The 13424-nt window shown below is 41.8% G+C and overlaps 1 protein-coding gene across 1 annotated transcript in view; it reads left to right on the top strand.

Annotated features, from left to right (window-relative positions):
- The window catches only part of LOC145348018 (uncharacterized), a 649120-nt gene that overhangs the window by 141157 nt on the left and 494539 nt on the right, over nucleotides 1-13424 (top strand). The window lies entirely within an intron of this gene.

The following is a 13424-nucleotide window of genomic DNA, read 5'->3' as shown; positions in this document are numbered from 1 at the left end:
GGTGTTGCCAAAGGGTTGATGATTGTGAGAAGAATTTCTCACAAACATCACACCTGAATGGTTTCTCCCCTGTATGAATCATCTGGTGCCTCAGGAGCATTGTAGAATTCACGAATCCTTTATCACAAACATCACACCTGAATTGTTTCCCTTCCATGTGGCTGCCTTTGTGGTAAAGTAGTAAATGCACTTTAGAAAGTCTGATGAGCCTGTGGAACCTCCTCACACTTCAACAGACTCTCATCTGTAGGAATGAGTCAGTGCTTCATATCTTTGTACCATCTGCAAACTTAGCAACAATGCCTTCAGTTCCTTCCTTCAAATTGTTAATATATATTGTGAAAAGTTGTGGTCCCAGCACTGACCCCAAGGCATAGAACATAAGAACATAAGAAATACGAGCAGGAGTAGGCCATCTAGCCCTTCGAGCTTGCCCCGCCATTCAATAAGATCATGGCTGATCTGAAGTGGCTCAGTTCCACTTTCCCACTTTCTCCCCATAACCCTTAATTCCCTTGCCTACCAAAAACCTATCTACCCGTGTCTTAAATATATTTAGTGAGGTAGCCTCCACCACTTCAACGGGCAGAGAATTCCAGAGATTCACCACCCTTACATACCACTAGTCACCACCCTGCCATTGCTGCCATCCTGAAAAAGACCTCTTTATCCCCACTCTCTGCCTTTTGCCAGTCAGCCAATTCTCTATCCATGCCAGGGCCTTACCCTTAACACCATGGGCTCTTAATTTATTTAACAATCTCCTAGCGGCACCTTGTCAAAGGCCTTCTGGAAATCGATATAAATCACGTTCACTGGCTCTTCTTTATTTAACTTCCTTGTTACCTCCTCAAAGATCTCTAACAGATTTGTCAGATATGACCTCCCCTAGACAAAGCCGTGCTGACTCAGTCCTATTTTATCATGCACTTCCAAGTACTCTGCGATCTCATCTTTAATAATGGACTCTAAAATCTTGCCAATGACCGAAGTCAGGCTAACTGACCTAGAATTTCCCCTTCTGCTGCCTCCCTCTCTTCTTAAACAGTGATGTTAGAGATCAATTAGAGTAGGAAAATGAGAGTGGTCAGAGGGAATGTGGCCTCTTGTAAACTGATTATGGTGCTGTTGTCAATAAACATAAGGAAATGACAGACATAGAATCATGGAACCCTACAGTGCAGAAAGAGGCCCTTCGGCCCATCGAGTCTACACTGACACAATCCCACCCAGGCCCTACCCCCATATCCCTACATATTATACCCACTAATCCCTCTAACCTACGCATCCTTGGACACGAAGAAGCAATTTCTTAGCATGGCCAATCAACCTAACCAACACATCTTTGGACTGTGGGAGGAAGCTGGAGTACCCGGAGGAAACACACGCAGACACGAGGAGAATGTGCAAACTCCACACAGACAGTGATCTAAGCCAGGAATCAAACCCAGGACCCTGGAGCTGTGAAGCAGCAGTGCTAACCATTGTGCTACTGTGCTGCCCATGTTGAATAATGATCTTGTTTCAGTATTTACAATACAGGAAGAGATCAACATGCCCAAGATCCCAAGAAGACTATTATTGAGTCAGGAGCTGGAACTGAACGAAGTTCACACAATCAGGTATCGTTAATGAAGAAATTAGTGGTGTTAGAGTGTGACAGATCCCCAGGAACAGATCATTTCCATTCCAGGGTCTTCCAGTGAGTAGATGGGAACATTACAGATTTCTGAACTATAATCTTCAAAAGTTCTCTGGATTTGGAAATTATCTCCAAAGGTTGAAGAATTGCACATGCCAGTCTGTTGTTTGAGGAATATGACAGAGGAAACGGGGAATTATAAACCAGTTATCCTAACATCTGTTGGCAGGAAATGATGAGAGTTCACAATGAAGGATGGGGTGTGTGAACAGCTTGAAACTTCCCAGCTGATCAGACAGCCAGCATGGATTTATAAAGGGAGCTCATGCCTGATAAAAATCAGGCTCATGCCTGATTTAAATGTTTTCAAGATGGAACTAAATTAATGGACAGGAGAACGATTCTGCACATTATTAATATGGAGTTAAAGAGGAAATCTGATAAAATCCCTCATCAGAAACCTTGAATTGATGTGATCACCATGATTATAATCTGATGATTTTTTCTCATCTCACAGCTTTTCTGAGTGATTTCTTTCTAATTCCCTTCCAATATTAGACATTCTGTACAATAGTCTTTTCCATGTGATTACTGGCCTCTGATTTCCCCCTCCCTTAAGGATTTTGTCCCACAATGGAAATACAGTCAGCAGATAAGCATCATCTGTTTGGCAGTTGTTCAAACATTTCAGGTCAATGTGGAGTTGATGGAACAGCTTCTGGTAAAGAGGCAGATGGTGGAAATAAGGGGAGAGGCCCAGAAGAGTTGAGCACATTGTAGACATCTGATCATCCACAATAGGAGCAGTCACTCATTCAGACTTTTGCTGCTGTTCTGCCTTCAATGCAAAGACATCTGACCAATTACCATTGTAAAAACAAAGCACATTAAAGTCCAGAAAATTCTGATTTGGGTGTCTTCACTGAAATTTGGGTGAACTTTAGATGGCAATTCTCATTCTTTATACACAGGAGTTATGGATTACAACAAACTGTCATGTTTTCAATTCTCCAGTGCAACTTCACCCTCAGAGAGGGGCATAGGAGGGAGATGGGTAAAACGGAAAAGGAGACACAGATGAGTGGGTCACAGGAGAGTGGGTAAGAGATGCACAGGAAGGGGGTGGGGGGAGAGACACAGGAGAGAGAGGGGAGACAGGAAACAGAGGGACAAAGGAGAAAGGGATAGAGTAAGACACAGACAAAGAGGGAGACACAGGCATGAGGGGGGCATGGTGGGGTGCACAGGACAGTGGCACAGGACAGAAGAGAGACAGAGAGAGGGGACCAAGGAAAGCAGGGCAGCAAAGAAGAGGGAACATATGAAAGGGATGAGGAGGAAGGAAAAGAGATGAGATCGGAAAAGATTTTGAGCCAGTGTTTGGGGAGTGTCTGTGACTTGGGAATTAACTCTATGGTGACCCACTCTGAGGAAATGAGACATTGGTTGATAATGGGACCCAGAGATATTGTTGTGTGTGTGTGGAAGTCAGAATGGGGAGGCAGGGGGAGGAAGGAGCAGCAGGGAGTTGCAGTGCTGGTGAGAGGGGTTTTGCTCTCTGACATTAAAGAAAAGGCCCCCAAAATCCAACCTGCTTTCTGATGAAAGGTCATCTCAAGATGAAACATTAACTTTTGTTTCGTTCTACAGATCTGCCTGACAGGCTTGAGTATTTCCAACATTGTGTTGTCTTGATTCTAATTATTAAAGCACAGAAACAAGCCATTTTCCACCAGTGCTTATGCTCCAATTATACACAGTGGCACAGTGGTTAGCACTGCTGTCTCACAGCACCAGGGACCCGTGTTCAATTCCCAGCTTGGGTCACTGTTTGTGGAGTCTGCACATTCCCCTCTTGTCTGCATGGGTTCCCTCTGGTGCTCCGAAGGTTAGATGCATTGGTAATGCTAAATTCTTTCTCAGTGGACCTGAACAGGCATCAGAATATGGCGACTAGGGATTTTCACAGTAATTTCACTGCAGTGTTAATGTAAGCCTACTTATGACACTAATACATAAACTTTAAATATGAGCTTTCTCCCTACCTATTTTATCTCAGCTTGCCAGTAGATCTTCTTATTCCTTTCTCCCTCATCTACTTACCTGACTTCCCATCAAATACATCAAAAATATTTGCCTCAACCATTCCCTATGGGAGCAATTTCACATTCTAACCATTTCCTTGGGAAATAAGTTTCTCCTGAATTCCTCATTAGGTCTATTATTGACTGTCTATATTTCTAGATGTGGTTTTGGATTCCCCCACACAAGTGGCAACATCTTCTCTCCATTTACCCCCAAATTCTTAATTTTATAATTCAACTTTTAAAGATTTCTATAATGTCCCCAATTAGCCTTCTCTTTTTCAGGGAAAAGAGTGCTAGCTTTTCCTGAGAGATACAATCTTTCCATTCTCAATATCATCTTTATCAATTTTTTTTTGCACCTTCAGTTCCTTTCTGTACTTCTTTAATATGTTGATCTGAATTGTGCATAGCACTTGAGACAAGTCCAACATCACTTCTGTGCTTTTTTGCTGGGTAGGAACATCACCATGCTAATCAATAGGCTTCAAACAGATCTAGCAACTTAGAATTGATCTTTCATGAGGGACTTTGTGCCATCAGCAGCAGCAGAATTGTATTAAACCACAATCTGTAACCATATGGCCTGGCATATCCTCCACACTACCATCAGCATCAAGCCAGAGGATCAACACTATTTCAATTAAGAGTGTGGGAGAACATGTCAGGAGCAACATTGGGCATACCTAAAAATGAGGTGTCAACCTGGTGAAGCTATGACACAGGACTACATGTGTGTGAGCAGCATAAAAAGCAAAAAAAGAGACAAGTAATTCCACAATCAATGGATCAGATCCAAGCTCTGCATCCTGCCAGATCTAGCAGTGAATGATGGTGGACTATTAAATAACTCATTGGAGAAGGCTCCGCAAATATCCCCATCCTCGATGGAGGAGCCCAGCACATTAGTGCAAAAGGTAAGGCTGAAGCATTCGTGACAATTATCAGCCAGTAGTGCTGAGTGGATGATTCATCTTGACCTCCTCCAGAAGTACCAGCGTCACAGATGTCAGTCTTCATCCAATTCGATTCAATCCATGTGATATCAAGAAACAGCTGATGGGCAATTCAGAAGTGATTTGAGAAAAAAAGTCACTCAGAAGGTGGTAGAATCTGGAATGCACTGCTGGGGAAGGTAGTGGAGGCTGGAAACTTTATAACCATTAAAAAGTATTTGGATGAGCACTAGAAATATCACAACGTCTAAAGGTATGAGACAACAATTCCAAAGATGTGAGGGTTAGGTTGATTGGCTATGCTGAAATTGCCCCTTAATGTCCTGGGATGTGTAGCTTAAAGGGATTAGTGGGATAAATATGTGGGGTGACAGGGAGGGGGCCTGGGTGGGATTATTGTCTGTGCAGACTCAATGGGCTGAATGGCCTCCTTCTGCACTGCAGGCTTTCTATGTTTCTGTGCTGGGAATTGGGATTAGTGCAACTTGAATGGTAGTTGTTATTGGTAAAGACTGTCTACGCTGTACAACTCTATGGCACTGAACACTGCAAAGGCTATGGACCCTGACACTACTCTGGCAAAATTGTTGAAGACTCCTGTTCCAAAACTTGCTGTGCCTCTAGCCAAGCTGTTTCAGTAGAGTTACAACAATGGCATCTCACCAGCAATGTGGAAAATTGACCATATGTGGGAAAAATGCCTAGATACGTCCTGTACACAAGAAACAGAAACAGAAACAGATCATTATTATTCAAAATTGAATACGAGTTGCAGAGTGAGATACACTCAGGAGCCTTTTCTCTATCTGCCTTTGTGTCACTTCTTGATGTCATCCCTGAAAATCAGAACTGAAATTTTAATGCTGTGTCCCCTCTGCTGATAGTGATCTAGCTTTCACTGCGATGGTGTAGCTGGGATGGGGGGTGTGGGTGTGGGGTGGGGGGTGGTGGTGGTGCAAAGGGAGTGCCCCTGCAGAGGCGCAAAGGAGAAAAGCAATCACCGCAATGCAGTTGACACCAAGCATCCCTCGCCGACCGACATCGCCAGCCGAGATTGGGTCACATTAAATTTTAAGTACATAGCAAAGATCAAGTTAGTTTAATTAATTTAGTTAATCAAATTAGTGAATGGTTTTGTGAAAATATTTAGGAATGGCTTAGTGAAAATATTTGGCATGTAATTTATAGTTTTAGTCACCATTTGTTTAATACTCTATTGTATGAATGGTGACTAAAACTATAAATTACGCACTTGTGTATCATTAGAATTAACTACTCCAAAGCTGAACTAGAATCTGGCACCTTGTATTCCTCCGTTTGCATGAACATTTGATTGATTTGTCCACTTTAAAGACTGGCTATTTTGAGCTAGCTGTGTCTCGAGCATAGCCAATGAATTAATGAGTTTATGGAAGGCATTAAAAGACATTTCAATAAATGTGTCTTTACCCCTCCTAGATAATTGCACCTCACCTTCCAATATTCCGTAATGACCCATCAACAAAACTCAGCCTGTAAATCAGAAGGGAAATGCTTCCAATAAACACACTCAGTAGCCAAAACACAGCACCAAGTGAAATGCTGTCCCACTCACATTTGGTAATTCACGTTAATAACTTGACTCATCGCATGGTAGGGCTTCACTGCCTCCGCCCGGTTCTGCACAGCCATTTCTGAGGCATAGTCAAGTGATGAAGGGGCAATGCTCCACAAGCTTGTGCTACCAAATAAACCTGTTGGACCTTAACCTCGTGTTGTGAGACTACTTCCTGTGCCTTCCCCAGTCCAATGCCAGCAACTCCACATCATGACTTTTGAGGCAAACTCAGCCCATCATACCTATATTACCCATGTTGCATGTGGCCCTGGAACATGTGTAGTGAGAACTCTGGAATCGGCGGAGAGCCAGCCAACGAGCCTAATGTAGTTCTGCCGCGCGCAGCGGCGGTTAGCTCCTAGCGTTCGGGAGTTGGAATGTGAGGAAGCGCGAGCCCCGAGCGGCGGTTAGCTCCCAGCGTTCGGGAGTTGGAATGTGAAGAAGCGCGAGCCCCGAGCGGCGGTTAGCTCCCAGCGTTCGGGAGTTAGAATGTGAGGAAGCGCGAGCCCCGAGAGGCTGAACCGAATTGAAAAGCAGAGACTGACCCTTGGTAGGAACCAGAGCGATGGCGGTGGGAAGATTCACCATTGCAGGAGATTCTCTGTATACAACTGAAGAGAAAATAGTCAAACAAATCACAAAAGTCCGACTGACTGGACAGTAAAGAAAAGTTGCAGCAGGAGGATAGTGTGGTCGGGCATGTCAAACGCTGCGGTGAGGTTGCTTCTCTCTCCACGTATATTTCCTGAGCATTTTTTGAATCTCAATCAGCTTTCCAGCATTCACAGGATTTTGTCCCTTTGGATTCCAAGAGCTGTCTGTGGCACTTTAGGGAAGCATAGACTATGGGCTGATTTGAGGGAACTTTGAAAATAACAACAGTTTGTCTTCATAGCTTCGTGTGGACAAATTATTCCAATTGGACAGGTTAGGGAGGACCAAAGATCATATTTACAAGTTGTGCAAGGACAGAACTACAGATTCATCAATCATTAAAAAATAATAAGAAAGCTCAACAAGGACATTTTATTTAAAAAAAAACCACTGGCGTCTATTTTTCGAGGAATAGAAATGAAAAGCAGAAAATGATGTTGAACTTGTCTAGAACTTTGTTTAGACCACACTTGAGAGCTGTGCACAGTTCTGATCAACGTTGAAAAAGAGACAGAAAGGAACTGGAGAAGGTACAAACAAAATCAATAAGGGTGATATTGAGAGATTCTAACTATCAGGAGAGACAGAACAGGCTAGAACTTTTTATTTTCTTATTTTTCTTTTCTCACAGTACACAAACAAAAAAAGGTAAAAGTTAGAATTGTACATCACATTAATTATCAGTGCTTTTGATGGAAATATTAAACAGCATTACAAAGGCACTTTTCATTTAGAGAATCAACTCATGTACAGACAGGTGTTCAGAAGCAGATAAACAAGAATTTGATAATGATAACTGGTTTATATAAAAGTTACTTTCTTACATAGAATGCCAATGAAAAATGACTATAGAAAATGTATGAGAAACATGGTTTTAAAAAAAGGCTAAGAAAATATACATAAGTGGTAATGGGGTGGGGGGTGCTTTCATGTGAACAATGTTCCCATGACTGGGATCCACAATTGAAAAAATCTTTCACTCTATAAATGTAATGCAGACTTGATTCTTTCCATCTTATGATGGACTTTGGATCATCCAAGATTCAGAAGTTGGGTATATAGGTTTCAGCCAGTCGAGATACTCTTAATAGCAGCTAACAGCAAAATTGTAAAAGATAATTATATTTTCTTCCTTCCATCTTTTCTGGAATTGCACCCTACAGAGCAGCTGGGGGAGGGAGGGTGAGTTTGTGGGATGTCCATGTGGAATACTTCGGTCAGTGCTTTGAATATTGTATTCCAATACCCCATAACTTAGGACATGACCAGAATCTGCGAGTCATGGCCAATTAGTTCCCCGCAGCTTCTCGAGCAAGTACTTGTGGGTGAGGAGCCCGTTTTTACAGTGAAATGTGGTGTTCTGAAATACCTAGTAATGAGCTTCCATTTATATTCTCTGCAGATATTTGAGCAGGTGACAAGGTGACCTCAGAACAAATGTCATTCCAATCTTCCAGTGATATCTTCTGTTGTAGTTCATCCACTCATTTCCTTTTAACGAATAAGAACAAAGAACAACCCAGCACGGGAAACAGGCCCTTCAGCCCAAAGAGCCCGCGCCGCCATCTTAACAAAGCATTTTCCTACACCTACCTAGACCCGTGTGTATGCGTACAGTACCCCCATTGGAAACCAGATTCAGGGGAGAATAGTTCAGGGACAATTTGTTACACCAATCAGCCTAAGAGCACATCTTTGGGGTGTGGGAGGAAACCGGAGCACCTGGAGGAAACCCACGCAACCACAGGGAGAATGCGCAAACTCCCACAGACATTGGCCCAAATCCATGTATCTGCACAGCTAGCAGTGATAGTCACTGAGCTGTTGTGGTGCCCATCTGCTGGTCCAGTTTTAAGCACACACAATGACGCGAAGTACTAGGCCACTCTCAAAACATCCAAGAGCAGCCCACGCACGACCCACCGTGTGCATGCCCCTCGTTAGACAACAAGGTGGACCGACACACCTGCGGAGTAAAAGAGACAAAACATCAACATGCAGCATTAGATTTCCAGTAACGTCCCGAGGCTCTGACCCTTTTTAAAACCATCTCCTATAACCCTCCATCCCTGTTTCACTCATGTGCCTATCTAAGTAAACCTTAAACAAGTCCAGCGTGCCTGCCTCCACCACCTTACTTGGTAGTACATTCCATACCCCGACGACCCTCTGTGTGAAAAACCTCCCTCTAGTATCCAAATTATACTTCTCCCCCCTCCCCCTTAGCTCGTGACCCCTCATGATATTTGTCTCCAATCTAGGAAAAAGCCTACACTGTTCACTCTATCTATACCCTTTATTTTATACACCTCTATCAGATCCCCCCTTAATCTCCATCTTTCTAAGGAAAAGAGCCCCCGTTTACCCAATCTTTCCTCATAACCAGGATATTACTTTCCCACAGTGACATCTCATTGAATGTTTACAAAGTATGATTGTTGGAAGTGAACTTTTTACTTTGTTTACATCTTCATTTTTAAAAAGAAAATGTCTAATCTGTAGGTATCTAAGAAAATTAGTATTTGGCAGGCCAAACTCCCCTCTGATCTCAAATGATTTTAGAGTATCCTACTGAAATAGCTGGTGAACAAAAGTAAGACCATCTTCAGACTATTTTTTAAAGTCCTTTCCATGCATGGAGTGTGTGAAATTATTTATAGACACAATAGTGGTCAGAATTAAGACTGAACCAAGTAAATCAAATGATTTCTGAATTTCTTTCCAAATATTGATAGCCAATTTTGTCCGTTTACTCATTCTGTAGCCCTAATGCTATTATCCATAAATTGCAGTGCCGTAAATGGAACTTTGCAAAGAAGTTTCTCCAGGTTCAGCCACCTCTTTTCCACTCTGTCTGTTAACCAAGCTGTCATAGATTTTAGTTGAGCTGCCAAAAAATAAAATATAAAATTGAGGAAAGCTAAACCTCCTTCCAACTTACTAAGTTATAATGTGCCATATAAAATGAGAGATCAGACAATCCAGCATTTTGAATGCAGATTTTGGAATCTGAATAGGTAGCTTCTGGACCAGGTACAATCTAAGAAGGACATTCATCCAAATAGCTTCAATCTGACCTAACAGAAAATGGGGTCTGCCACCAATCCAGATCACTCTTGCCATGGTTAATAAGACTGGTGTAATTTGCTCCATATCAATCGATGGTGGGACAAGAAAATTGGGATTATTCACTGCCCCGAATGAGATATTTAAAGGCACTTTGTATCTGAATATGGTTGGGGATCTGTCCACTTATTTCCATTGCTTCAGTTTTATGAATATTAACTTTGTAACATTAGTAATAGCCAAACTTTTTAATTTGTTCTTTCAGAAAGAACATGCATGTTGTAGGATCTGATAAATATAGCAGGATATCATCAGCATGTAATGACAATTTGTGTTCTTCATCTCCAGCTATAATACCTTTTATATTCTTATTGTCTCTCACCATTTGTGCTAAAACATATTGCAAAAAGGGGGAAACAGAGGGCAACACTGTCACGTTTCCCTCTTTAGACATAAGACTTCAGAAATTATGACCTTTCACTCTAACTGAGGCCTATGGATTTAAGTTTATTTATTAGTGTCACAAATAAGCTTACAGTAAGTTATAGTGAAGTTACTGTGAAAATCCCCTAGTCACCACACTTCGGGTACATTGAGGAAGGATTTAGCATGGCCAATGCACCTAACCAATGTGTTTTTTGGACTGTGGGAGGAAACCGGAACACCTGGAGGAAACTCACGCAGACATGGGGAGAACATGCAGACTCCGCACAGACACTGACCCAAGCTGGGAATCGAACCCAGATCCCTGGCACTGTGAAGCAGCAATGTTAACCATTGTGCCACCATGCCACACATAAAAAAGGGACCTTTTAAATAAAGGATCTGGATCTATCTCAAAGAGTTGGGTCCAAATCTTAGTCTAAAATCTGAAATAGATACACCCATGATAATCAGTCAAACACCGTTTCAGCATCTAAAGATAAGATCATAGCCTCAACCTCACTACTTTGGGCACGAGTCATGACGTTAAAACAGCCTACAGCGATTGTCTCCTGAGTAACACCCCATTATAAATGCAGTTTGTTCTGGGTGTATAATCTCAGTTATTATCCTATTTACTCGATGGGCCATTATAGATGTTAAAATTATTAGATCACAATTAATTAACAATATGATCCACATTCTATTGGGTCCCTACCCTCCTTATGAATGACTGGTACGATTGCATCTCTCCATGAAGGAGCCAATGATCAGTTTGTTGTGAGTGATGATAAGCCTGCTGAAGTAAAGGTGTAAGTATGTCTTTAAATTCATTTATGTAGCTATTGGGACAAGGGCTTTTACTATTTTTAAGTGCATCTATTGCCTCATCAATTTACAAATCAGTGATTTGTTCAATTCCTTAGTGCTATTTTCTGGCAACCTCATCTTGTTAATGCTTCGCAGAAAGTCATTAATTTTTTCTCCTATTCCTACGGGCATCAGAATCCTTGTACAATTTCCTCAGCCGATATCTGTGACTTAAATTTAAATTAAATTAAATTTAAATTAAGGGGGGGTAGCTACAGGACGGATGTCAGGGGTAGGTTCTTTACCCAGCGGGTGGTGAGGGATTGGAATGCCCTGCCTGCTGCAGTTGTAAATGCGTCTAGTTTGGGGGCGTTTAAGAGATCTCTGGATAGGTTTATGGACGAAAAGGGATTGGTATAGGCTAGTGGGTCATTGTTTTTGTAACTGGTCGGCGCAACATCGTGGGCCGAAGGGCCTGTTCTGCGCTGTAATGTTCTATGTTCTATGTTCTATTATGTCTTGGAACAATATTGTGCGATTATGTTTTCTTAATTGAAATACCAACAACTGGCTTGCCCTGTCACTGTATTCCAAATATCTCTGTTTTACAAATCATGAATATCCTTCAACTTGATCTGAAAGCAAACTGCCAAGAGCTCTACGTGACGGAGGCCATCAAAACTAATGAGTACTGCTTCTTGTGTTGTTCTAAAGGTTGAATTTCCTGTTCTAATTCAATCCGTGTTAATTTATTTTTCTTCCTTTTGGAACAAGCAAATGAGATGATGCAATCTCTTAAATACATCCTATAAGGTCAGGGCTGAGCTATCCCATGTTGCATTGAGTTCTGGATAAGTGTTGTAATTCTTTTCTCACAAACTCAACAAATTCTTTATCATTTAAGAGCAATGCATTCAAACGTCACCTCTTTGAGGAAGATTTTTGTCCCAGATTGGAGAGAGCTGTTGGTGAGAAGCCGCTGAGAATTATTTCATGTGATGAAATAGTCAATGTGAGAGCAATGTGCCTGCTGAAGTAAATGGTAAGGTCTCTGCTAAAGGTCTTGGGTACAGGTGCCTCTACGTGTCTAGTAGCCCAGCTTCTGCAACATGACTTCTCAACGATTTGCTCACTTTGAAGCAGGGATTTGATGATGCTGTGACCCTGTCTGCCATTTGGGACATAACACAATTAAAATCTCCACCCAATCAGAGCAATCCTGAACTTTTATCTAAGATAAGATTGACGATCTTTTTAATTGTTGGTTATCCTCGTTCGGTGCATATATATTTATCAATTATACCTTGCTTGTCCTGAACTGTAAAATCCCACCCGACGTCAACAGACCTTCCCATTGTCTGCCCCCGCGGATAATCCTTTGTCAGACTTGAGATGTTGACTTTGTTCTCTCTCCACAGATGCTGTCAGACCTGCTGAGATTTTCTAGCATTTTCTGCTTTTGTTGACAAATAATACCAGAGAAGAGAGCATACAGAGGGAAAGGGAGGGGAGAAAAAGACAAATTGTGCTATCCATAAAGTGGCTTTAATGTTGTACCTCTAAGTTTACTATGGGGTAAAAACTATGTACACAAAAGATTTCACTGCAAATTAGACCCATTTCCAAATGGGGCTAGGCCAAAAATCAAAATTGTTTAAACAAACGTGAGGCTTAGTGTCTCACTGCTCAACTTGTTAAATACATAATTGTGTATAATAACAAGGAATCTCCAGAGCACACCTTTCTGAACTTGGGCTTTCAGCTGCATTGATGATCGGGCAGCTGAGCAAACTCTCCTGTCTAAATAAGCACAGTTGTCTGCACTTAGCTACAATCAACCGTCCAACTGTTCCCATCTTTTAAGACCTGGTTAAAAACTCCTTGATGTTTTTGAATAAGCAAAACAAAGTGTATATATAAAAGAAAAAGCTTCTCAGCCACTTGTAAAGTAATATCCCAAAGAACAGTATTGCATCAGCTTGCTAACATTACACCAGATTACCTGAGCTGCTAGAAATTGAGTTTTAGCTAGATAACCCAGTCTGTGGGTAACCTATAAGTTAGAATCTGTAAACAGTTTCATTTAGTTCCCAGTGATATCTGAGATAGATCCCCTCGTGTCTCTGAAGCAGACCCTCTGCATCTCGAACCTTCGGGCGGCTAAGCAGGGAATTGCATCATCATTGATTTCA

This window comes from Carcharhinus amblyrhynchos, chromosome 9, assembly GCF_965287045.1.
Source record: "Carcharhinus amblyrhynchos chromosome 9, sCarAmb.v2.hapA, whole genome shotgun sequence".
NCBI lineage: Eukaryota > Metazoa > Chordata > Chondrichthyes > Carcharhiniformes > Carcharhinidae > Carcharhinus > Carcharhinus amblyrhynchos.
This window is presented reverse-complemented; position numbering and strand designations above follow the sequence as displayed.